Genomic DNA, 26,642 nt, shown 5'->3' with positions numbered 1-26,642 from the left:
CTGTCTCTTTTCTGCCTCTTGATTCAATTCTCTGCTGTCTCCTCCTATGGCTTTTCTCCTCTTCTCACTGTTTCCTCTCCCTTGGATAATTCATCCATTCCTACAGTTGTTTGACAAGACGATTCCTATGACTCCAGAATGGATATCACTAGTTTTGATCTGTCGTTAAAGTACAGCTCTGAATGGCCAACTGCCTCTAGGACATCTCTTCTAGGATGTCCTGTGTTATCTCAAATTCAAGATTTCTTTATCTATATAACATGATACTTAGTTGTTCCACATGGTTAGATGCAAAGTCTCACTTAGCTGTAAGATTCAAATGAATCTAGGTCCCAAACTAAATTCATCACTGTCCACTCCTTCTCCCTAAACTGATCCTCCTCTTTCAGGTCTCCCCTGCCCATGCTTGATATAACTCTCAGGCAGGTTCAAATTTTTGAAAAATTTTAATCCCTTCTTTTTATATCTCCCACATATAAACCAAGTTCCGTTTGTTTTTATTTTGAAATTACCATTTTTTCTCCTCCCTAGTCCAATCCTATACCACATCATGTTTGGATAGTTGCAAAATCTGTGGCAAGCCCAATTTTTCCTGCCCCAGTCCACTTAGCATGGATATTTCTCATACTAATCTAACTTAAATGCTGTTTTCATGTCCTTCCACTGGTAAAAACCCATAATGAAGCTTTGTTTCTTACAAATCATATCTTTTTTTTTAACATCTTTATTGGAGTATAATTGCTTTACAATGTTGTGTTAGTTTCTGCTTTATAACAAAGTGAATCAGCTATACATATACATGTATCCCCATATCTCCTCCCTCTTGTGTCTCCCTCCCACCCTCCCTACCCCACCCCTCTAGGTGGTCAAAAGTAGACTGCCTATTTTCTCTTCATTTGTTTGGTCTGGTGGGTTTTTACCTTCCTCCTTCATCTGCTGTGTGTTTCTCTGTCTTCTCATTTTCCTTAACTTACTGTGTTTGGGTTCTCCTTTTCGCAGGCTGCAGGTTCGTAGTTCCTGTTGTTTCTGGTGTCTGCCCCCAGTGGCTAAAGCTGATTCAGTGGGTTGTGTAGGCTTCCTGGTGGAAGGGACTGGTGCCTGTGTTCTGGAGTATGAGGCTGGATCTTGTCTTTCTGGTGGGCAGTACCGCGTCCGGTGGTGTGTTTTGGGCTGTCTGTGACCTTATTATGATTTTAGGCAGTCTCTCTGCTAATGGGTGGGGTTGTGTTCCTGTCTCGCTAGTTGTTTGGCATAGGGTGTCCAGCACTGTGTCTTGCTGGTCGTTTAGTGGAGCTGGGTCTTAGCGCTGAGATGGAGATCTCTGGGAGAGCTTTCACCATTTGATATTACGTGGAGCCGGGAGGTCTCTGGTGGACCAATGTCCTGCACTCGGCTCTCCCACCTCAGAGGCTCAGGCCTGACACCCGGCTGGAGCACCAAGACCCTGTCAGCCACACGGCTGCTAGTGTTGGAGGGTCTCCTGCAGAGGTGGGGGTTGGCTGTGGCTCACCGTGGGGACAAGGACACTGGCAGCAGAAGTTCTGGGAAGTACTCCTTGGCATGAAGCCTCCCAGAGTCCGCCCACAAATCATGTCTTGACTCCTCTGCTGGCTTATAAGGCTCTTCAGACCCCAGCCCCACCCTTGAGAGCCAGCCTTCTAAACCCCCATACAAACCTTCAGCTTCGGTTTGCCTGGTTTGCTCGTGGGCCCTCGAGTTATCCATAATCGTGTCTGCCTCAGGGACTTTGTACTGTTGTTTTATTGTCTACCCAAATTCTACTGTCCAAAGTCCCAGCTGAAGTCCAATATCCTGTTTGGATCCCAGGAGGCCTGTCCCACTGTTACTAAACTTGACATCACAGGTCTTTCTGGGCCTTTAAGGCCACTCTGACTCACTGAACTACCCTATTCCCATTCCATGTAAGTGCCAAAATGTGAATGCCTCTGGTTATCCGTCTTATCCTGTACACTGGTCCCCAAACTGCCCTGTGCCTTCCCACACACATGCCCCAGCTGCTCCTTTCCTTCTCACGCTTTTCTGTTTTCTCTGGAACCCTCATTTCGTGGTGAACAAATCCTTCCACATCCCCAGTCTGTCTCCCATTCCTTGCCTTAACTGAAACCTGGCTATCGTCTTGAATTGAGGGGTGTTTACTCTAACAAGCCTCACATACTTCAGAGTTGGAAGGCAGGATTGGCCATTTCCCAGCTCCACAATATTACTGCCAGACCATTACTCTGAAAATAAATAGGAGATTAAGTCAGCTGGCCTGTCCACGCCCTATCCTTGCCTGTATCATCTGACACCTTGCTGCCACTCCCACGACAATTTAAAAAAAAAGGCACTTAGGTCATTGTCCTCCTTTCCTAAATTAAAGTTCCTGTATTATAACTTTAAAACAACTTTCATTATTTTTTCTCCTTAAAAAGATATTATAGTAATAAAATTCCCCTATAATCTCAGCTATCCCCACCCCACTCCAGTGATGGCCACCATCCCTAACTGGACATGTATCCTTCTGAAGTTGCAGTCTTGAATCTCCTGTGAAGTCAGTGTCTTTGGAGATAAGCTTTGGGTCACCTTAGCCATTTTTACTGCTCAACTCCAGGGGCCCTCACCTGCCCTAAACTATTCAGTATTGGGGTCTTCAATCCCAACATTCCCCCCTCTGATCACAACCTCCTTTACCTTCCAGCAGCCTCATGCCATCCCCATACCTGCTCTTCAGGTATAATTGCCCAATTTTTTTTTTTAATCAAGCTGAAATTCACAAAATGTATAATTAACCATTTTAAAGTATAAATTCTGTGACATTTAGTGCATTCAAAATGCTGTGTAAATACTACCCAATCTACAGATTCAAACGTGATTGCTATTAAAATCTCAATGGCTTTTTTTGCAGAAATAGAAAAACCCATCCTAAAATTCAAATGGAATCTCAAGAGAATAGCCAAAATAACCTTGAAAAAGAACAAAATCAGAAGATTCACACTTCTTAATTTCAAAACTTACTACAAAGGTGTAGTAATCAAAACAATATGGTACTGTCATAGGACAGACATATAGACCAATGGAAGCTAATAGAGAGCCCAGAAATAACCCTGAATATACGGTCAAACGCTTTTTAACAAAGGTGCTAAGACCATTCAATGAGGAAAAGACAGTCTTTTTAACAAACATTGCTGGGAAAACTGTATATCCACATGCAGAAGAATGAAGTTGGACCTTACTTTACGTCATATACAAAAATCAGCTCAAGCTCTCTCTGCCAGCCATTCAAGATGCCGAAGGGAAAGAAGGCCCAGGGGAAGAAGGTGGCCCCGGCCCTTGCTGCCGTGAAGAAGCAGCAGGCCAAGAAGGTGATCAATCCCCTGTTTGAAAAAAGGCCCAAGAATTTTGCCATTGGACAGGACATCCAGCCCAAAAGGGACCTCACCCACTTCGTCAAACGGCCCCGCTATATCCGGCTGCAGTGGCAAATTCTCTATAAGCAGCTGAAAGTGCCTCCTGCTTTTAACCAATTCACCCAGGCCTTGGACCACCAAACAGCTACTCACCTGCTTAAGCTGGCCCCCAAGTACAGACCAGAGATGAAGCAAGAGAAGAAGCAGAGGTTGCTGGCCTGAGCTGAGAAGAAAGCTGAGGGCAAAGGGGATGTCCCCACCAAGAGGCCACCTGTCCTTCAAGCGAGGGTTAATACTGTCCCCACCTTGGTGGAGAACAAGAAGGCTCAGCTGGTGGTGATTGTACCTGATGTGGATCCCATTGAGCTGGTGATCTTCCTGCCTGCCCTGTGCTGTAAGATGGGGGATCCTTACTGCATCGTCAAGGGGATGGCCAGGCTGGGACATGTGGGCCACAGGAAGACTTGCACCACCATTGCCTTCACACAAGTCAACTCGGAAGACAAAGGGGCTCTGGCTAAGCTAGTGGAAGCCATCAGGACTGATTACAATGATGATATGACAACATCTGCCGTCACTGGGGAAGTAACATCCTTGGTCCAAAATCAGGGGCTCACATTGCCAAGCTGGAAAAGGCAAAGGCCAAAGAGCTGCCTACCAAACTGGCCAGGTGAGTGTACACTACTGAGTTTTCTGTACATAAAAGTAATAAAAATTCTTTGGCCAAAAATAAACCCAAACAAACAAAGAAAAATTAGCTCAAATGGGAATTCCCTAGAGGTCCAGTGGTTAGGACACAGCGCTTTCACTGCGGGGTCCCGGGTTCAACCCCTGGTCAGGGAACTAAGATCCTGCAAGCCACGCGGCGCAGCCAAATAAAATAAAATAAAATAAAATAGTATATATGAGCTATGTATTATATGCACACACACAGAAACTGTAAACTTCGTGAGATCTGGAGCTGTATCTCGCCCCAGACTTTTTTTCCCACAGGTCTGGTACACCACAGTCTTGTCCCACAGGAAGTTTTCAATATATATTTTTAATTAAATGAATGAAGGAGAGAGAAAGAATACTCTAATTCTTCCATTACCACCAGCATTATTTTTCTAAAATTCAGAGGCAATCAGGCCATTCTTGGCTCAGAATTCTTGCATGACTTCCCACCCAGTGCCTCCGGAGTCGAGTGTGGGCTCGTTACCTGGCAGGCAGCCTCCTGCCCTCTGCGCGCTGCCATCCTCTCCACTCATCCTCTCCACGGTACAACGGAGGGAATGGCTTTGGCCTTTGTGCACTTGGTAAAATAGGGGCAATAGACACCACCTCAAGGATTGCTGAAACGATTAAATGAGGTGACATCTGAAAATGTCCGGCATATACTTGAGACCAGTCAATTCGTGCTGGTTTCTTTTTCTCCCTCCTGCACCCTGCTCTTCAGCCACATTGTAGTTTTTGCTGTCTCAGAGCACACACATGGTTTCACTCCTCCAAGTTTTTGCTTATCCTTTTCCCACTGCTTCACATATGTCCTCCTGGTCACTCTATAAAAATTTAATGAACACTTCAAGACATATCTCAAAGTGCATTTACTCAGTGAAAGTTTTCTTTTTTTCTTTCTTTTTTTTTCGGTACGTGGGCCTCTCACTGCTGTGGCCTCTCCCATTGCGGAGCACAGGCTCCGGACGCGCAGGCTCAGCGGCCATGGCTCACGGGCCCAGCCGCTCCGCGGCATGTGGGATCCTCCCAGACCGGGGCATGAACCCGTGTCCCCTGCATCGGCAGGCGGACTCTCAACCACTGCGCCACCAGGGAAGCCCTCAGTGAAAGTTTTCTGACTCCCTCAGGAGATTTTAAATTGTCTGGGGGCTTCCCTGGTGACACAGTGGTTAAGAGTCTGCCTGCCAATGCAGGGGATATCGGTTCGAGCCCTGGTCCGGGAGGATCTCACATGCCGCGGAGCAACTAAGCCTGTGCGCCACAACTACTGAGCCTGTGTGCCACAACTACTGAAGCCCGCGTGCCTCATGTTCTGCAACAAGAGAAGCCACGGCAATGAGAAGCCGGCGCACCTCAATGAAGAGTGGCCCCTGCTCGCCGCAACTAGAGAAAGCCCGCGCACAGCAACGAAGACCCAATGCAGCCAATAAATAAATAAATAAAATAAATTCATGTACTTAAAAAAAAGCTGTCTGGGAGGAAGAAAAGCTTACCTCTACCCTTCTAGGTTCTTCTGGCTGGTCTAAGAATGAAATTGATGTAAGACTGATGAACAGGAGAAAATCAAATTTTAATCTGTGCATATGGAAACCCTACATACATGAGAGGTTCACAGACAGAAAGATAAAATGAGGCATATATGCCATCCTGAGCTAAGGAATGGGATCGGGGCCTGGAATTTCCAAGGACAGGAAGGCAATTTCAGAATGATAAGAAGAGCAGACGGCTGGGAATTAGATGTTTACTCTGCCATATAGATGGCGCTGCTTAGATAAACTTTATTTCTGGTAATAACTCTTTTTCTGGGAAAAATCCCCGATTTTAATTCTTCCAGGTAGTTAAGGGAGGCGCAGTAGTTTCTCTTGAGCCTACAGGGTCTCCATTGCCTTGAGCACAAAATAATCCACATGCCAAATTAGCACACCTTAGGGAGGTTCTTAACCCTTCACAATCCTTTTTAAAGCTTTCATGTAATTTTGTAAGTTTCTTAAAAGTTTTCTTTTTTAAAAAAAATTATTCATTTATTTATTTATTTTTGGCTGCCTTGGGTCTGCGTTGCTGAGCGCAGGCTTTCTCTAGTTGCAGCGAGCAGGGGCTACTCTTCGTTGCGGTGCGCGGGCTTCTCGTCCGAGTGGCTTCTCTTGTTGCCGAGCACGGGCTCTAGGCACGCGGACTTCAGTAGCTGTGGCTCGTGGTCTCAGTAGTTGTGGCTCGTGGGCTCTAGAGCTCAGGCTCAGTAGCTGTGGCGCACGGGCTTAGTTGCTCCGCGGCATGGGGGATCGTCCCGGACCAGGGCTCGAACCCGCGTCCCCTACATTGGCAGGCGGATTCTTAACCACTGTGCCACCAGGGAAGCCCCAGTTTCTTAAAAGTTTTCTAAGACACTTTCATAGAATTGTCTTGTATTATAATTATTTGTGGGCATATCTTACGGGCATATATGTCTTATCTTCAGAGCCCAACACAATATTTATTAAATTGGATTGATTTTTTTTTTTTTTTTTGGCCGTGCTTCAAGGCTTGTGCGATCTTAGTTCCTTGATCAGGGACTGAGCCCTGGGCCCTCAGCAGTGAAAGCATGGAGTCCTAACCACTGGGCTGCCAGGGAGTTCCCTTGAATTGAATTTTTTTGACCAGGAAATTTGGGGCTTAGATTTCATAAATGAAATACATCATACAGTCTTTCCAAGTACAGTCTCCCTATAAATAGCTTCTCTCTTTATTTATTTTTATTTATTTATTTTTTTTGCGGTACGCGGGGCTCTCACTGCTGTGGCTTCTCCGCTTCCCCCGCTGCGGAGAACAGGCTCCGGACGCGCAGGCTCAGCGGCCATGGCTCACGGGCCCAGCCGCTCCGCGGCATGTGGGATCCTCCCGGACAGGGGCATGAACCCGTGTCCCCTGCATCGGCAGGGGGACTCTCAACCACTGCGCCACCAGGGAAGCCCTAGCTTCTCTCTTTATGTGAAAACATCCAGCCTGGCAGTTTAGCACCTTTGCCACCCACAGCTCTCTGGAAGATATAGCTACACAAGACGGTGTTAGATAATGTGACTTCTAGGGATGGGCGGTGGAGGTGATGGGGGTGGGGAAACGCACAGCTGATTGGACCAGGGGTGAGCACACACCTGACCCAGCAAGAACCAATCATTTGCTCAGAAACGACTGTGTGGCCCAGGTTTTCTCAGAAGAGTCAGGCTAGTTCAGTGTGTGTTGTCGATTGAGGGTGGGTCCTGCAGCTTACCAGCCATGGTGTAAGTCCAGGAGGAACAGCCTGGCTGTGCCTCTGGCAGGATGAAGGAGCAGAGAAAGGAAGGCAAAATGGAGGAAAGGCGGAAGCTGGCGCAGAAGCAGAGACAGAGAGACACAGGGCAGAGTCACCCTGCTCCTGAGGGCTCCCCAGTTCTCTGGCCAATTTGAATGGAGCCCAGCAACACTTCGTTTTCTTTCCTTGGATCCTGTGAGATCTCTGTGTACTCTCAGTAAGTACCCCGTTTTACCTCAATTGGACTGATGTTTCTTACAGTCAAGCACATCCTGGCTACAAAGAGGAAACTGTTTTGCTGAATCAACTCTAGCATGTAATGTGTCCAGTCACCTGAATTTATATCTCATCTTTGTCTCTCCTTTACTAGCTAATGATGACTTTCGGCAAAATTTTTGCTCACTCCATGTCTCGTTTCTTTAATAGGTAAAACGCAATAATTTCATATCATGTTTTACCACTTACCAATTACTTTCCATACATTATCTCACATGAATTTTTTTAAAAGTTCTTAGAATATGGCAAAGAATTTTTATTCATATTTTACAGACTTCCCAAGATCTCTGAATACTCACCGTCAGCCTACCTCAGAGAATATAAATACTTTTTTAAAAGGATAATAAATTGTAGCTTGAATGAATGAATGAATACACTCTAAATGAATGAATGAATGAATACACTCTAAGATCTCTTCCATGAGATTTTTTGTTGAAAAACTTTCAAGTCGTTAGAGGTAACAGTGACTTCATATTCTTTTTATATAAGTCCTGTTTCAAAATATATTGATACTGAGTTCAATAGTAGGACCACTAGATTGAAGACCTCCGGTTATGATAAAGTGCTGTATTTCTAAAAATATGCATAATATTCCTGCCTGTGGCATGTGCTTCATGAAGGATTCCAGTTACCATCTGGAAGTTTAATTTCAAGGCTACAGGCTCAAGACCTTACCTAGACCTGTGAGCAATACCTGGTACTTTCCCACTTTAAAAATATGCTATCTTGGGTCACAAAGAACTTTCAGTACTAGCATGATGCCACACAGTCCTGTGTCCCAGAACTTGCTCATGGTGTCCCCAAGGCCACTGACACAACCAGACCAGGTCCCACCACAGGCACCTTTCTTCCTCTCCTTCCTACCTGCCAGGGCTGCCTGACAGGCTGATTCTGCTCAGAGCTCGCAGCCCACACATGGCTTAGGGGGAGGCTGATGGTGCTTCCCTGCACTGTTCCACACAGAGTCCTGCTGAGTCACCACCTTCTCCCAGCGGCCGCCGTCAGACCACATGGCTTCTTTCTCATTTCAGCCTGAAAGAGAAGAGTACCCTTAGGCGCGAGCACAAAAAACGCAACCCCCTTCCTCCCTCACACCAAAAAGCACGTCCTTGTATGATGTAGGGATTAACCAACACAGCGTGTTATAATTGCACCCACCTGAAAAAGAGACGGAAGGAGAAACCAGGTTTGGGGTTGGTTCACTGCTGAAAGAGCTGACCCTCAGCTGCACCTGTTCAATACCGCTCCAAGAGAAGCACCAAGTGTGTGTGTTGGAAGAGATCATAACTTTCAGCTCTTTTGCTATAATGCTGATAGCTCCCATTATAGTCATATGTAATAATGTTAGTAACATTGACATCATATGCTATGTTAATTCCTTTACGTACATTCTGTACGTAACAGAATGCATGTAAAGCCTTTAACATAGTGCCTGTCACAAATAAGTGTTCAATGAATGACAGATATAGAAGGAATGGTAGTATATTATGTTATTATGTTGCATAATATATTATTATTGCAGTACTAGTAGTAGTATCTTATTTATCCCACCCCCAAATTTTTGCTGAGCTTTTGCTTATCCATCAGTCTTCCCTTCAAGAAACATCTACTGAACATGTTCTACGTACAGAGCACTGTGTTAGGCCCTGGGGGCACACAGAAGAATAGGCCCGTGCTCTTTCAGGCATGGGTTCCAATCTAGCTTAACCACTATCTTTCTGGGTGGTGTTGGGCATGCTCCTTAAGCTTTCTGAGATTAAATTTATTCAGCTGTTAAATGAGTACAATAACTTCTGTGTCATAGGATTCTTGATGGGATTAGAAGCACATGCAAAGGACTTAGCCCAGCACATTACTTATACAAGGAGAAGCTCTTAATATAATCTTAGCATCATTTAATATGGAATTTTTATATGTCACTCTTAAAAAAGAATCCTGGGATTTCCCTGGTGGTCCAGTGGTTAAGACTCTGTGCTCCCAAGGCAGGGGGCCTGGGTTCAATCCCTGGTCAGGGAACTAGATCCCGCATGCCACAACTGAAAAGATCCTGCATGCCACAACTAAGACCCGGCGCAGCCAAATAAATAAATAAATATATATATAAAAATTTAAAAAAAAGAACCCTAGCTGAGAATTCCTTTTCAAGCTCACGCAGGGATCACTAGTAGAACCTGGGACTCAAACCCTAGTCTACCTGCAGGCCACATAATGAGTCAATGCAATTCTGGGTTTGAAATCAGGATTTTCTCTTAGACACCCTGGTATATCTAGATTCCACATGTCTCCTGGACAGATGAAGCATCGATATACACGGAAAAGAGATTTTTAAAAATAGAGGAATCTAACTCAAGCATAAATTCAAATTCTTTAGAAATCTTCAGACACCTGATTATGACATGAAGTTAAATACAACGGCATCCCTGTTCTGTGATTTTTCTGATGAAAAGGGAAGAAATGTGAAGCTGTAGAGCCAAACAAACCTCAGAAACCCTCCGAAAAGAAATTTTTCTTTGTTGATTACCATCCGGACCTAACAGTTTTGGAAACTTTGAACAGAATCAGTTTGCAAGGAGGCAACCCTTGCTCCTACCCCTTCCCCCCTACGCACTTAACTGTAGCTTATATTCTGAGAATGTTAACGTCTTCAAATCTGAATGATTTGCAGTCCCAGTGAAAACTAAAATCAAAACTGATTTGGGGAAAAACAGTAATTTTCTGACCTCTTTGTACTCACTCTTCAGAGCATTTTTTATGCTTGTTTATTTTCGTAATGTCTCTTGGTTATGTGTTTTTCTTGCTTCGGTTTCATATAAGAAATGTTCCATCTGTGTATTCATTTTCTGGATTTATTCCCTAGAATTTTAAGTAAAAGATAGCTTAGAGCAGTGTTTCTCAAACTTTTTTTCTCTTCAATCCATAGTAAGAAATATATTTTACATTTTAACCCAAATACACATGTATTTACAAATATCTAAAAGTTTCATGAACTAATATCCATACCATGAGGTATGCACTATGATTTTTTTATTCTATTCTATCTTGTGTGTAAGAAATTGAATTACAGGTCCAGGAGGAGTGGGGGAGAGATGAATAGGCAGAGCACAGGACATTTCTAGGGCAGCAAGACTATTCTGTATGATATGGTAATGATGGACACATGACATTATGCATCTGCCAAAACCCATAGAATATCACGAACAGTGAACCCTAACATAAACGGTGGACTTTAGTTAATAATCGTGTATCAATATCAGTTCATCAATTAAAAATGTCCCTTCTGTGCAATTTTTGTGTTAACCTAAAACTGCTCTAAAAAATGAAATCTATTAAAAAATATCTTAAAAAATAAAAATAAAAGTTGGTTGTAATTTATAAAATTAATTTTACTACCTGCTGGTGGCTTCTTCTCCACAATTTAAAAACTTGTGACCTGTAGGAAGTGCCCTGGCCTTCTAACCAGCTCTGTTGCTCCATGGAGCCTGGCCTTAGACAAGCCGCATGATATTGTGTCAACTTTCCCATCTGAGAAATGGGGGTTTTTGATCAGAAAAATGCCAAGATCCTTTCCAGCCCCCAAATGTAAGTATTAATTCTAAGAATCTTAGAATGAAAGAGAAATCATTGTAAATTACATATACATTATTTAGGTCAATGCTGTTTTTATAGGCATCTCATGGCCACTGTTATTTTGTCTATTTAAAATAAATAAATAAATGAAAAGTAATGGTTCCCAAACAAACTATATAATTGCATTTTTCTCTGGGTTCCTGAGTCAAGATCCTTGTGAGAGAAGCAAATAAAGAGCATTTAGAAAAGATGCAAATGGCACTTCTAGTGTGGGTATTTGTCTGCCCTTCTTCCATGGCCTGGCTAGAGTTCACCTGAACTCGGTTCTCATTGTTTGCCCCACTCAGTGTTTGCTGGGAGCCTGCCGTAGCCAGGCCCTGTGCTGGGGGTGAGTGCAGTGCTGTCCCACCTCTTGTAGCTTGGGTCAGGAAATGGAAATCAGGCTACTTAACTCCAGATCTTTCTTGCTTTCCCTACCCCAGGACCACTATGGAGAAGACAGCAATCTGGGAAGGATGCACGTTAGCTCTGGCTCAGGCTGACCTGGGGTGAATCTCAGTGCTCAATGCTGCTTCTCAACAGCTGTTGAACCTCAGGTAAGTTATCTGACCACTCCCCTCAGTGTTCTCAAGTGAAAATGGGGTAATAATATCCCACCTCATAGGACTTTCCGAGGATGAAAGAGGGAATGGAGCTGTCATCTTGGTCCTACACAGTACTGCAAAGCAGATGAAGGTGCCCTTGGAACACCCTTCCCATTTTTCATATTTGCTCTGCCCCCTCTCTACTTCACCCCTACTTTCTGCAACCAACAATGTTATAGACGCTTCCCAAACACGTAGTGCTTCCTCTCACCCATTCAATTTATTTGCCTTATTTTCTAAGAAAGGATGACCCTAAGCAAGTTGTGGAACAAACCACCTGTGTGTTTCCCCTCCCATGACAAGAAGCTCCTGTAGGGGAACCCAACTGGCATTGAACTTCAGAGGCAGTCTAGAGAAGGAAAAGTCCTTCACAGTAAGAGGGCAACACTCTGGGAGGTGCAGTTGCAGTCTTCCTGCTCCGTTTTAGTGGGACTGCTTTTAGGTTGATTGCACAGCAAATAATAACAATGGCATCTAAGTTATTTAATGAAAGTCTGTAATTTGCTGGGCATGTGCTAAACAGTTTGCATAAATATCTCCAGGCCTCACAACCACCATGAAAGGCTGGGTTTTCCTTGGTGTCCCTTGAGCCTCTCCATGAAGCAGCAACATGAGCTTGAATTCTAGGTCTATTTCCCTGAGATCAGGGAAGCCCAACCTGACAGTGGGGTGTGGGGATGGAGGAGGGAGAGGAGCAATTGCTTTAATATCAATCACAGAAATCCCTCAAGAATAGTTACCAGGGTGAGGGTACCAGCCAAGGGAACACCCGGGAAAGAGCAGCCCCCAGCAGGGAGGGGGCCACCCCTACTGGTGACTGGAGTCCAGCAATCCCACTGATTGCAGGTGGTGAGCCAAGCCCGTGTCGGGCCTCGCTGACGCATGGCTGGGCTGAAGAAAGAACTCATTGAATTGTTCATGGGAAAGAGTGGTGCCTGAGAGGCCAGAGCTGGAGAATTAGGCCGCCTCAAGCACAGGGCTTGGCAGGACACCAGGTTGAAAGGTACAGCGAATGCCTCCCAAAATCAGTTCTTGGAGCAGGGTTTTGCGTCACAAGCTGGCCACTGAGGGGAAAGATGGGCATTCGCAGGTTTTACCTGTGTGTTGAGGTTCACTGCTGACATCAGATGTGTCTGAGCTGCGGCTCCGCCTTCGCGTGAATGGGGAGACCTGGACCTGCCTGAGCAGGAGGCGCCTGAAGCTGGACAAGTCAGGCTATGCCCTGGGGCTTTGTCAGTGGGCCCTGGCTTCTTGCTTCCTAGAATCTACCTGCACAGTCAGGAGCGAGAGGCCTTGGTGGCCAGATAACTTGGGTCTAATTCTGTCCTGCCAGCTGAACGAACAAGGTCACAATGATAAAACATTATTTACTGTGTGCAAACACTGCCCTAAGCAATTTGTGTCTCTTACCTCACTTACTCTTCTTTTTTTTTTAAATAAAATTCATTTATTTAGTTTTGGCTGCTTTGGGTCTTTGTTGCTGCACGCGGGTTTTCTCTAGTTGCGGTAAGTGGGGGCTACTGTCCGTTGTGGTGTGCAGGCTTCTCATTGCAGTGGCTTCTCTTGTTGCGGAGCACGGGCTCTAGGCACACAGGCTTCAGTAGTTGTGACTCGCAGGCTCTAGAGTGCAGGCTCAGTAGTTGTGGCACACGGGCTCAGTAGTTGTGGCGTGCAGGCTCAGTAGTTGTGGTGCACGGGCTTAGTTGCTCTGCAGCATGTGGGAATCTTCCCAGACCAGGGCTCGAACCTGTGTCCCCTGCATTGGCAGGCAGATTCTTAACCACTGTGCTGCCAGGGAAGCCCCCCTCACTTACTCTTCGAAGCAACTCTGGGTACTATTATTATCCCCTTTCTGCAGATGAGGAGACTGAGGCAAGGGATAGTTAGGTAGTTTGCCCAAGGTCACACTGCCAGGTACTGATGGAGTCAGGGTTTGAACCTGGCTGTGTGACTCTAGGAACAGAGCGTTGGGCCGCTTTGTAGTTTGCCCAAGGTCACACTGCCAGGTACTGATGGAGTCAGGGTTTGAACCTGGCTGTGTGACTCTAGGAACAGAGCGTTGGGCCGCTTTGTAGTTTGCCCAAGGTCACACTGCCAGGTACTGATGGAGTCAGGGTTTGAACCTGGCTGTGTGACTCTAGGAACAGAGCGTTGGGCCGCTTTCTTACCCTGCCTCTGATTCTCAAGAATTGTAAAATGGGCTAAACAGAATGCTTCCTTCCTAGTGTGTGGTGATAGTCAAGTGGGATAACCCAGGTAGCAGCGTGGACACAGTGCCTGCATGCAAAACGGTGTGAGCTGCTGTTGGTGTGATTCATCATAGCCCTCTGTGGCCTTGCTACTCTTTCTGTTTCTTCTCAGATAATTTTTTGATTAAGCTTCATGAGCCTTTCAGCTTCTTGGGTTGGGACACAGTGTCTACTTAGCATGTGTGGAGGGGCTGGGCAGCAAAGTTTAAAAACCCTGTGGGGTAAGTGGGGATTCTGTGCTTACCTGAACAGTATTCTAAGAATCCTTCAAGGATGGAAGTTCAAGTTTAGTCCTCTGAGCAAAAAGTTTAGAGAGGTTCTTCTCTGCCTTTGTTTAACTGTAAAAAAAATTCTGCACAGTAATAACAACAAACCTCCTGGTTTTATTTTGTTTTTTTGTGGCTCCCAACACTCACAGAAAAAGAAAACAGATCAATTAAAACCACTTATGTCCAAGGTTCCCATAGGTAAGAGAAGGAAAGCTTTCTCCTTCTTGGGTAGGGGCAGATATGGGAGGCAAGGGAGGGGTTTCACACCATTCTGGTGCCTCCCCTCCAATGCCAAAGCTGAGACAGAATGAGTGACTCAGGAGAAGCCCCAGGGAAATTCTAGGTCTGGCTTCCCTGCATGCCAAGGGGATTCTTGAGTCTCCCCTCAAGGCAGGGAGCCCCTCAGATGCAGCCCAGCCCCTCTATGGGGAGAAGTTTCTACTCACCCACCTCTTAAAGAAGGTACCTGTCGATGAAAAATTAATCAGTCAATCTAAGAAAGAAATGGAAAACTTTATTGGAGCCAAATTTGAGGATTATAACGCAGGAAGAACACATCAGAAAGCTCTGAGAACTGTTCCGCCGGTTAGAAGTCAGGCACAGTTATATAAGTTTTTTGAGACAGAGGGCTGTACATAAATGATGTATTATTGACACTTTACATAATCCAGATCTAAGCATCATCGTGGTGGGTCATGTGACCCCTTATAAGATCAAGAAAGAATGTTATCTTTTAAGGAGTTGTCTTGTTGTTGCTCTTTATGGCTGAGCAGGTATTGCTGTTCATGGGGGAGGTCTGGTTGAAGTATAATGCAGATACACAATGCATAGTGAGGGGAGAGGGGAGACCAAAGGGCAGAGATGAATTTTTTTTTTTTTTGCCTCACCACGTGGAATGCAGGATCGCAGTTCCCCCACCAGGGATTGAACCCATGGCCCCTGCACGGGACTCATAGAGTCCTATCCACTGGACCGACAGGAAATTCCCCAGAGAAGAACTTTTGTGTTTAGATTTTTCTTGTCTTGCCTTAAAATATTAATTTTATTTCACATGCCTAAGGACTTGTGGATGGGGTGATTCTGGATTCCTTTTTTTGCTCCTTTTCCAGTTCTCTTGGGCTCAGCAGGTCATTAGGGACCTGCCAGCCCAGGGTCCTTGTATTCTCATGCTTATCCATAGTGTTGTAACTGCTCCAGTCCTGATGTCAGCACTCTAGGTCACTCCAGGTCCTGCTGGACCACTGTGGGAGGGACAGAGCAGAGAGGCCTGGGTCAAATGGCTGCTTCTGAGATTGCCCCAAGAGACCTGCAGAGAGCTGGTGGGCTTGAGGATTAAAGACATGAAAAGAGTCATAAGCCAGTGGCTCAGATTTCTCTTGCTGTTCCCATAGAGAGGCATTGGCTGTTAGAAAATACCGTGCGAAATTTGAAGCTGTGGCAATGTTTGTATGTCCGACCATCTTTACTTCCATATCCCATCTCTGCAATTGCCTGATAGGGCTGATTTGCCAGCCTCCAAAAATGTCTGTGGAGGGGAGCAATGGAGAAGGCACTAAGGAAAGATGAGGGAAAGGGAAAGAGGGGAAACCAATATCAAGGACTCTCTTAGATTTTTCAGGGAAGGTTAACGGGAAGCAAAAAAAAAAGTCACAAGTTTTGTTTTTAGAGGATATAATACATCTCTGTATATAATTACAGCCCCACTTAGAAATGCCACAGGGAATTTTCCTTTTCCTCTGCCTCCTCCCATGCAACAGAAAGCTCCAGTTTGGATTTCACACAGGAAGTGTGATGTAGTGCACACGGCCGCGTTACACCAACTTTCATGAAACGGGGAGGCCAGAGCTTGATGCTTCCTGGTGGGAAGGACCTCTGGGGGCTCTTGGGCCCCAAGGGCAGTAGCCCCAGGGGACTCCAGGAAGAATGATCTGGTTCACCTGTTAACAAGTGGAGAGTGGCCAGTTCCGAAAGCTTGCTTTCGGCAAAGAAAAGCTGGATTTGGCTGAGCGATAAGCATGGACACCTTTGACCCTTTTGTGCTAGGCAAAAAGGGAGGAGGTTGACCTCAAAGAGATAGAGACTGTTTTCCTTTGAGCTAGAGGACCCAAGCTCTATTTTGTTTCTGCCTGGAAGACAAGTAGAGCTCATTCCAGTACTGTCAAAGGTCACCAAATACCAGCACCCCTCGTCAGAGTAGCTGTGCTCAGTGTGGGCCAAAGACACCTGGGTTGGTGGTGGTGGATTCTGTTTTGTTTTGCCCTGCAAGAGTGGGTACAACAGTCAGTTAAGGTCTGGTTCCCCTGGTGCCAAAAAACAAATCCTAGTACCTCCGGCTTCTGGCTCAGTTGTCCCCAGCCCTCCCAAGTAATCCAGCTGGAACGTGGAGAACAGAAAGGGACCGGATCCGCCCCTTCCTGTGGGTGGGTTCCTTTAGAGTTCTTGTCCAGGTCAGCGCACTTCCCGGTGCCAGAAACAGAGCCCAGTGTTTGGGGCCCCAACTCAAATTACTTCACAAGATAGCAGCAATTAGTTGCCTGGGGCCAATGGCTCCCCACAATCTTCACTGCTGAAGTAGTCTGTCACAAACTGATTTGTAATTCCAAATGTACCTGTGCCCCACCCAGATGTCAACACCTTAGTAATTACCCTAATCCTAAAACCTGGTGCCTGGCAGAAAGAGAGGAGGAGGAGTGGGGTTTCAAAAGGGCAGCTGCAGGGCCTAGATGTGCCATCCAACGCCTGCTAAGAAGAGCTCGCATTTATCCAGCACTCACTCTGCCAGGTATGCACTAAACACTTCTTTATTTCCTGTAATCCTCACCATAGTGCTGGAAAGTGCCGGTGATTCCCATTTTGCTGATGGGGAAACTAAGGCTCTGAGAGATGGAGTCGTTTGCCACGTGGCCAGTAGGAACTCACATGGCCAGTAGGAACTGAAAGCAACTTTGAACTCTCACCTGATTCTCAAGCCCTGAGCTTTGCAGCTTCAGGGTGCACTGCTGCTTCAGGCCGATAGATTTAACAAGGGTGGGTGCCAGGAGATGCCAGTTGAGCTTGAGCCAGGAAGGCAGTCATTGCCAAAGTGTCAAAACCAGAAGGGGTCTGAGACCTGAGAAGTGGCAGTCCAGTAGCTGAAAAGCACGGGGCCAAGCGGAGGTGTTCCTGGGACACTAAGTGGAGGCAAGAAGAGCAGACCCCGCGTGCCTGTTGAAGAGCATAAAAGGCAGCACCCTTGGCCACTGCCTTATGCTAACCCAGTATGGAAGTGGCAGAGGTGTGGAGAGCCAGGGAAGAGTTTCTGAATTTGTGTTAATGTCATCTCCCAGCTAAAGGCTGGTGGAAACAATGAAGTTGATGTTGCTTAAGTCATATGCAAATATAAACTGGTCTTCTTCCAAGATGTTTTGAATGGAATGAATGCCCCATCCGGGGTACCTCCCAATACCTAGCCCCTAAAGAGCCCCTGTGAGGCTTCTCTATCCTTTCTAACCTCGGCTTCCTCCCCGTACCCGGCTGTGCAGGTGTCTCCCTGTAATAGTGAGGGCCAACCTCTCCACTGAGTGCCAGCAGCAAGGCGTGGCACCACGCTATCTTCTCCCTCACCGCACAGCCAGACACGCTGCTTGGTGGATCTGGGGTCATCCTCTCCATCTGTCTCTCTTTGATAGTTCCATTTTTCTTCCATTACTGTGCATTTAGTGGTTGATGAATTCAGAGCATCACATACATTTTTAAGAGAGTGCTTACTATACACCAGACACTGTTCTAAGTCCTGTACACGTATTGACTCTCTTTATCCTCATAAAAGAGCATGAGGTGGTTAGTACCCTGATCTCCATTTGACAGATAATAACACTTGGGGTCCAGAGAGGTTAGGCTACTTGCCCACGTTACACAGCTGATGAATAGCAGAGCCCAGGTAAGAATCTAGGCCGCCTGAGCCCAGTACCCGCACGCACTCTTAGCTGCTCTGCCATAGTGATTCTGGACTGAGTCAGGGTATCCATTCAAGCATCTCTTCCCAGGCATGCCAGACCTATTCGTGGCTGGGTTGCTGCTGCCATAACTGGCTCTGGGCTAGAACACTGAAATTATATCAAGTTCCCAGGTGAGGACGATGTTATTGTGTGTGGTCAAGGAAGATGTCACAGAGTGTTTTGGATGCTCTGCAGAGGGTGGCACTGAGCGATTCACCTTCCCTGGGACACCCTCTTCTCTCGCTTTGTACCTGGGCACTGTGACTCAGTTTCTGATGTCATCGGGGGTGAGTCCCGGACCCCTTTGGCAGCATCATCACCTATTCGTAGAACATGCAGTCAGCCATCCGGGACAGGTGCAGAGCAGAAATTCACAGGAGGAACAACATTTATGGTCACTCACAGGAAAGGGCCAATTCCAGAGCTTAAGAGGAACCTTGGAGGGAGTGAAGATAATAATAACTAATGCTTATTAAGCCCTCACAATGTGCCATCCCTGGTCTAAGCACATTCCAGGAACTTTGTCATTTAATCCTCACCTTGGCCCTCTGATGTAGATCCTATTATTATCCCCCTTTGGCAGATGAAAAAAATGAGGCACAGAGATGTGATTTCCCAAGATCACAGGGCTCATAAACAGAGGATCCAGGATTCAAACGCAGCCGGTTTCTTCAAAAACTGAGCTCAAACATGGCGCTACTGGAAATTCCCTGGCAGTTCAGTGGTTACGACTTGGCGCTTTCACTGCCGTGGCCTGGGGTTCAATCCCTGGTCGGGGAACTAAGATTCTGCAATCCACACAGTGTAGCCAAAAAAAAAAAATGATACTACACCTGACACCTGAGCCCTTGTTCTTAACAGCAACTCCCTGGGGGAGACAGGGACTTTCAGCTGTCTCATTAACAGCTCCATTGTCAGCCTTGGATGAATGAGGCCCCAGAAACAAAGTGAAAAGAAAGCTTGGCCTAAAATAACTTCATGACTCCTGACTGGGGAACAAGGTCAGGAGGTGAGGCAGGGGAGGGGGGGTGCCTCCAGGTGGCAAATTCAGTAAGTGATGTTTCTGAGTAGCCTCTAGAAGGAGTCAGAAGAGACTTCCCAGTCAACATCCATGGCAGCAGGGGGCATGGGGAGGGAGAACCCAGGTTGTTCCCTTGACCCTCTGAGTTCCTAAAACAAGACTCCAGCTCTGGTCATCCTTCCCCTCCCACCCTGACCTTGCTGAGCTCTCATTCTTGCCACCTGTTGCTGTTGGTTGCTTGCCCCCATTTCTGAGGTGCTGACAGGAGGGAAATGTATTGCCCGGCTGGTAACAGAGCTTTCATTTTAGCATTGGAAAGCCTGGGCATCACCACTTTCCTGGCTACTAAGTATAACATTACTACTTTCTTTTGGATGAAATCTTAAAATTTTGCAAAGATATTTGCAAATCATATATCTGAAAGGAATTAATATCCAGAATGTATAACGGACTCCTACAACTCAACAAGAAAAAAATAAACACCCGATTAAAAAAATGAGTAAAGGATTTGAATAGATATTTCTTCAAAGAAGATATGCAAGGAGCCAATGAGCACATGAAAAGATGCTCAGCATCACTCGTCATTAGGGAAATGCAAATCGAAACTACCAAACCCATTTGGATGGCTATAACCAAAAAAAAAAAAAAAAAAGGGAAAATAACAAGCCTTGGCAAGGATATAAAGAAAGAACCCTTGTACATTGTTTGTGGGAATGTAAACTGGTGCAGCTGCTGTGGAAAATAGTTTGGCAGCTCCTCAAAAAGGTAAACATAGAATTACCATATTGTACAGCAATTGCACTTCTAGGTATATACCCCAAAGAATTGACAGCAAGGACTCAAATACTTGTACACCATTTTCATAGCAGCATTATTCACAATAGCTGAAACGTGGAAACAATGTCTATCAATGCATGAATGGATGAACAAATTGTGGTATACCCATATGATGGAATATTATTCAGCCATAAAAAGGAATGAAGTTCTGACACATGCTAAAACATGGATGAACATTGGAAACATTATGCTAAGTGAAATAAGTCAAACACAAAAGGACAAATATTATATGATTCTACCTGTATGAGGCACCTAGCATCGGCTAATTCATAGAGACAGAAAGTAGAATGAAGGTTATCCGGAGCTGGAGGGGGAGATGAATGGAAAGTTCAGTGAGGACAGAGTTTCTGTTTGGGGTGATGAACAAGTTCTGGAAATGGATAGTGGTTACACAACATTGCAAATGTACTTAACGCCATTGAACTATACCTTTTAAATGGTTAAAATGATAAATTTTGTTATGTATATTTTAGTACCATTTAAAAAAAATCACCAGGGGCTTCCCTGGTGGCGCAGTGGTTGAGAATCCGCCTGCCGATGCAGGGGACACGGGTTCGTGCCCCGGTCCGGGAGGATCCCACATGCCGCGGAGCGGCTGGGCCCGTGAGCCATGGCCGCTGAGCCTGCGCGTCCGGAGCCCGTGCTCTGCAACGGGAGAGGCCACAGCAGTGAGAGGCCCGTGTACAGCAAAAAATAAATAAATAAATAAAAATTTTAAAAATCACCAAAAAAAAAGTATATAAAAAGTTGTGTGGGGTTTCATCTCAGCAGTTTATAATTCCATTGACAGTCACCATAACTACCCTACAGAGAGGAGTACCATGTGAGAACCACACTTGGCTCTCCAAGCTGGAACTGAAAACACCACTAGTCTACTCCTTGGAGTTCCCCCAAAGTGAATCTGTCCACACATGGTTGCTATTGGACCCTACCTGTTGCTACAGTATCACTGTGCTGTTACTAAGGAATGGGACATGTCCTGACTTTCAGAGCATTCACACAGTACATAAAACCACTCTGTTCCTTGATATAAGGCCACATCTCCTTCAATACTTAAGCATTAAAAAAAAAAGTGAGCTAAGGATTTATTTGGTTAGAGTTTAAACTCCAATCATTGTTTAGTCAGGAACAGAGCCAACTGCAGTGTTTGAGCTTCATCATTATTTAGACAGGGACAGAGCCAACTTTACAGAATTCTGGAAGGCAAGCTTAACCTCAGGGTACCTTAACAGTTGTTCTCTGTGGCCAGTCCTGAGGATTTAATTCAGAACAAAACTTTCATCCATGTATAACCCCAGTTTCTTCCGTCTACTAGAAATACAAAGAAGAAGAAGGCATAACTCCTGCTCTCAGGAGGCTGAGAGTCTGATAAAAATATAGAAATAATACAAATAGATTAAAGTAAATGTTAATAGTTACGTGTTCAATGTGTTCTGGGGTGACCAGGGTCAGGACTGGGGGCAAGAAGAGGGGCCATCATGGGTCACAGAGACAAGATGACATTTCAACCAAATCCTGACGGAAGAATGGAGTTTTCCAGGGCGACTAAACACAAAGAGGGACTTCAGGGGTAAGGGACGGCATATGGAAAGCCACAAAGCACGACATGATGGGCCATCCAGAAATCCACAAGCAGCCAGGTGTGGGTAGAGCAGGGTGAGTGGGAGAGTGGCAAGGTCCTGCAAGGATGTAGAAGGAATTTAGGTGTTATCATGTGCTCCATGGGCAACTGTGGGAGGACGTTAACCACGGAGGGCTCCTGGAGGGGCACAATCAGGTTTTCATTTCTGCAAAAAAAGATTGGTGGATGGATTTGAGGGATTAGAAGCTTGGCACAAGGAAGCCAGCTGGAAGGCTGTCAGAGAAACTAAGGTGAGAGACGAAGAAAGCCCAGACGCAAGGGCCATTTCAGAGGCAGCAGAGACAAGATAATAATTGTAGCTATTTTACTAGCTCGAGGTCCAAAAAGAGGTCACATCTCCTTTCCGCTCTGCAGAGCTGAAAGACAGCCGGTCCTCCCACGCCCCCTTCTTGTGACAAAGCTCTGGGAACCCCAGACTTGCAATGGGAATGGGGTCTGTAGCTGCTTCCCCACTCCTTTCTCTTCTCTAGGCATCTTTGCTCAGCTTCCCTACATTATCTGAAGACATCGTTTTACTTTCCTATTATTTAAATTTATTCTGTTTTATTTTTTGACTTCAGTTTCACAGATGCTTCAAAATTCAAGACAGGATAGGAAGACAGTGAAGAGTGTTCCTCTCACTTCTCCCCCATCTGCTTAATTCCCACCCGGACCTGCAAAGGGTAACCGCTGTTTCTAGTTTCTTATGTATCCTTCCAGAGATATTTAAAAATGTGCATTCAAGCAAATATGATGATACATTCTTCCCTTCCTCCTTTTATTTCCTTTCCTTTTTGGGGGTCCTTCTTAGAATACATTTACAAAACCCCAGGGGAGCTCATTGGGTCTTAAGGAGTCAGTCCTGGTTACCATTATGTCTACTGATAAGCCCTTCTCCTCTGCAGTGGCTAAAGGTATAAGGGCCCCAAGCAGAAAGTCATCTAGCAGGGAGGCCTCATCTCCTCAGGAGGCTCCATCCATCCCTGGACCTACTGCAGAAACTGAGGCACAAATGCCAGCCAGCCACAGCAGTCTAGGCCAGACCCTGAACACAGTAGAAAATGAGGCATCGCTGAGGCTCCCAGTCTCAGGCTGAGGAGGGAGATGCCCTGTGTGATGCTAAGATGTGACCACTCCACAGCCAAGAGGACCCACACTCTTAGCCATTTTCCCTGGGCTCGCCCATGGGGTTGAGTGGCTGGACCACAGGGCACCGGCTCTGGTACTGCTCCCAGAGTCACCTCTCCAGAACAGAACCCCACTCTGACCCTGAGCCCCCTGGGGGACACTTCTGTTCTTTCCCGCCAGCCAACCTCAGCCCAAGTCCAGCAGGGATATTATATTAACTTTTATATTATAAAGAGAGGCCCTAGGTCTCACTGTTTCCTTCCAGAAAGTTCTTTGCGGGTTGCAAACATGAGTGCCTTTGGGAGGAGCATTGCGTCACTTCACACACCAGAAGCAGCTCAGCCCCGAGGGCTTGGGGACACATATAGGTTTTTTATTTCAGTGCTTGGGGCTGAGTTCTTTTTGGTGGGTAAAGTGGATTGTAATAATAAAGGAGGAGGATTGAGTTTGGGGAGGGCCTGGGAGAGGAAATCAGCTCTGAATATATTGAGCTTATCCGTGTGACCTCTCAGCTTCCTATTATAAACATAAATCCTGATTTTAATGGAATCTCAAAGCTGCCTATCACTGAATTCCCTCGAGTCTGTACATACCACCCGTCATGATTAACTTTAAGCTTCTTCTGGATCTTAACTAATGAAAGTCATACTCTGAAATCTACACAGGATAGCTGTTTAAAAAAATACACCATGCGATACTCAGGGGATACAATTGATACACACCAAATATAATTATAATAGTGTTTAGTAGTTGAACAAAGATATTCATATACCAATGAGAAGAGGAAAGCTGTATAGGGGATGAACTTACAACTACCAGAGGCTATGATCATGCCGTGCATATAATCGGCATTCGATAATTTTACTTTAGTAATAATAGCTAACACTTATGAGTACTCACCGTGAGCCAGAAACTCATCTAATCAATTGACATGCCCTATCCCTATGAGGAAGGTATTTTTATTATTACTGTTGTTATTGTCATTGTATTTTCCATATTTTACAGATGAGAAAACTGAAGCCCATAGAGGTTAAGTAACTTGCTTTTTAATCACAGTTACTCTAGTAGGATATCAATTTTGCTACTAACAAGGCCCAAAGTAACAATGGCTTAGACAAGACAGTCGTTTAATTCTCTCTCATGTCAGTCTCATCCTGAGCTGGCTGGGGCTGATAAGGTGGCTCAACCTTGTTGGGGACCAGGCCTCTTTCATGTTGCTCTGCCTTATCAGAGGGGGTACCCTATTCCTCCATGTCAAAGATGGAGCAAGGAGCAATGTTACTTCTTTATTTCAACAGAGGAAGAAAGAAAATGGAGGGGAAACCTGCCCCTTTTAAGGGGATGACTTGGAAGTTATGTTCACATTCCATTGGCCAGAATGTGGTCACATGTATACCTTATTGCAAAGGATGCTAGGAAATGTAGTCTTCACCTTGGCCACATGTCCATTAAAAATTCAGGGAAGAAAGGGAGAATGGATACTACAGGACAAATAGAAATCTCTACTGCCATCAGAAGTAGAAGTGGAGGGCTTCCCTGGTGGCGCACTGGTTAAGAATCCACCTGCCAATGCAGGGGACACGGGTTCAAGCCCTGGTCCGGGAAGATCCCACATGCAGCAGAGCAACTAAGCCTGTGCGCCACAACTACTGAGCCTGCGCTCTAGAGCACGCAAGCCACAACTACTGAGCCCACGTGCCACAACTACTGAAGCTCACATACCTAGAACCCGTGCTCCGCAACAAGAGAAGCCCCCACTCATCACAGCTAGAGAAAGTCCGCGCGTAGCAACAAAGACCCAACACAGCCAAAGATAAATAAATAAAATAAATAAATTTATTTAAAAAAACAAAACAAAGCGGAAAAGTGGGACTCAAACCCATCAGTTTGACTTCCAAGCCAGAACTCTTTTCTTTTTCCAGTAATAATGATCTTTTTTATTTTATTTTTTTGAATTTTTGAATTTTATTTATTTTTTTTATACAGCAGGTCCTTATTAGTCATCAATTTTATACACATCAGTGTATACATGTCAATCCCAATCTCCCAATTCATCACACCCCACTCCCCGATTTCCCCCCCTTGGTGTCCATACGTTTGTTCTCTACATCTGTGTCTCTGTTTCTGCCCTGCAAACCGGTTCATCCAAGTCAGAACTCTTAACTATTACATTCATCATACTCTTGTCTAAGAAGAATTAGATGAGGTCAGGAGTTGGTAGGGTCTTTCTGATCCTTCCCTACAATTTGCGACTTTCTTTTAATATTCTACTTTGAGTACATGCATGTGAGCACAGACGTATAGACACAATATAAAGTTTTTAGATATAGTTGTCCATTGATGGGGACTCAGGTAAGGTCTCCTTTCATCCTTTCCTTGTAGACTTTAAATTTTTTAAATTTCTTTTTTTTCTGTCTTCTTTCTTTCTTTCTTTTTTTGGTGAGTTGCCAAATGACTCACACTTTATTATGCTTGGTATATTATGCTAGCATCAGTTTAACAATTTTCTCTGCCACCAGCCTGTAGGATTGGGCTTGGAAATCACTCCCCACAAATGAAATATCCCAGTCTTTCATTAGCAAGTGGGGCAAGCTAGGGTAACCTTTAAGAGTGCTTAGAAAGTATGAGAGCATTCAAAATTAGGATCAAACCTCATGAATTTGACACAATTTGATAATTTTCATTAGAAGACCAATTTTATCTCATTCATTCCCAAGTGCTCTATTTTAGGGTTCCCTCAGTAGGATACCACCAAAATCAGGAAGCTTCATAACAGTCCACATGTGCAGAACTGCACTTCTGATGCCTTTTTCTCTCACCCTTGTAAAAAGCAATTTTGTTTGAACCTCTCAAGACACTTGAGACATGTTTTAGAAAACTAATTTGTAGTAAGTATTAATTCAATCGGGCATTACTGGTATGGCTCTTTCAGCTGTGCAGAATGCCACAGCAATGAGGAAATTGTTTTTTTCGGAGCAGGAGATGCCAATGCGATGACAGACATTTTTTTAAAGGCATATAGCTGGTGGCTGTTAAATCTGTATTTCCTGGCATTCATAATGGTCCGTTAGCCACTGGACGTGAGCAGAGAATTAGTTAATAATCAGGACTTCTTTTTCATAGTGTGTTTAACAATGCAAGTGCTTCTAAAGAATTATTTCATCTAATCTTAACAATAACCCGATGAGATCGGTGGGGACATCCTGGCAACATAAGAACCTCCCCAGCGTCATTCTCACAAGACAAAGGCTTACTCCCTGTATTTAGAACCTGGGTACTCTCTTGTAAGGGGAAAGGACAGTTAAATTGCGTTACTTTTCAACAAATGTTCATTGAGCCCCTCCCGTGGGCCAGGGCACTGCAAGATGTTGGAGAGCTGCAGGTGAACAAGAAGCAGTGCTTTCCCTCAAAGAACTGCCTGGCAGGGGAGAGACGTGAGCACCACTATCTATCATCCGATGCTGAAAGCACCATAATCAGTGTCTTCTAGGAAAGTGTCAGAGAGGAGAGAGGGTTTCAGAGAATTGCAGGGGACATTTATGCTGTGCCCTGAAGTGTAACCAGGATTCTACATGGCAGGGAAGTGCAGGCAGGACATTCCAGGGAGTGGTTACAGCCTGAAGGGGGGCAGAGGCATGGGTGAGAGAGTGGAGAGGAGTGGGTG

The 26,642-nt window shown here is 45.3% G+C and overlaps 1 pseudogene; it reads left to right on the top strand.

The window, feature by feature from the left end:
- Positions 1 to 3,097: 3,097 nt before the first annotated feature.
- On the top strand, positions 3,098 to 4,323 carry LOC102993423 (60S ribosomal protein L7a-like; annotated as a pseudogene).
- Positions 4,324 to 26,642: the final 22,319 nt, after the last annotated feature.

This window comes from Physeter macrocephalus, chromosome 15 (assembly GCF_002837175.3).
Source record: "Physeter macrocephalus isolate SW-GA chromosome 15, ASM283717v5, whole genome shotgun sequence".
NCBI classification, from domain to species: domain Eukaryota; kingdom Metazoa; phylum Chordata; class Mammalia; order Artiodactyla; family Physeteridae; genus Physeter; species Physeter macrocephalus.
This window is presented reverse-complemented; position numbering and strand designations above follow the sequence as displayed.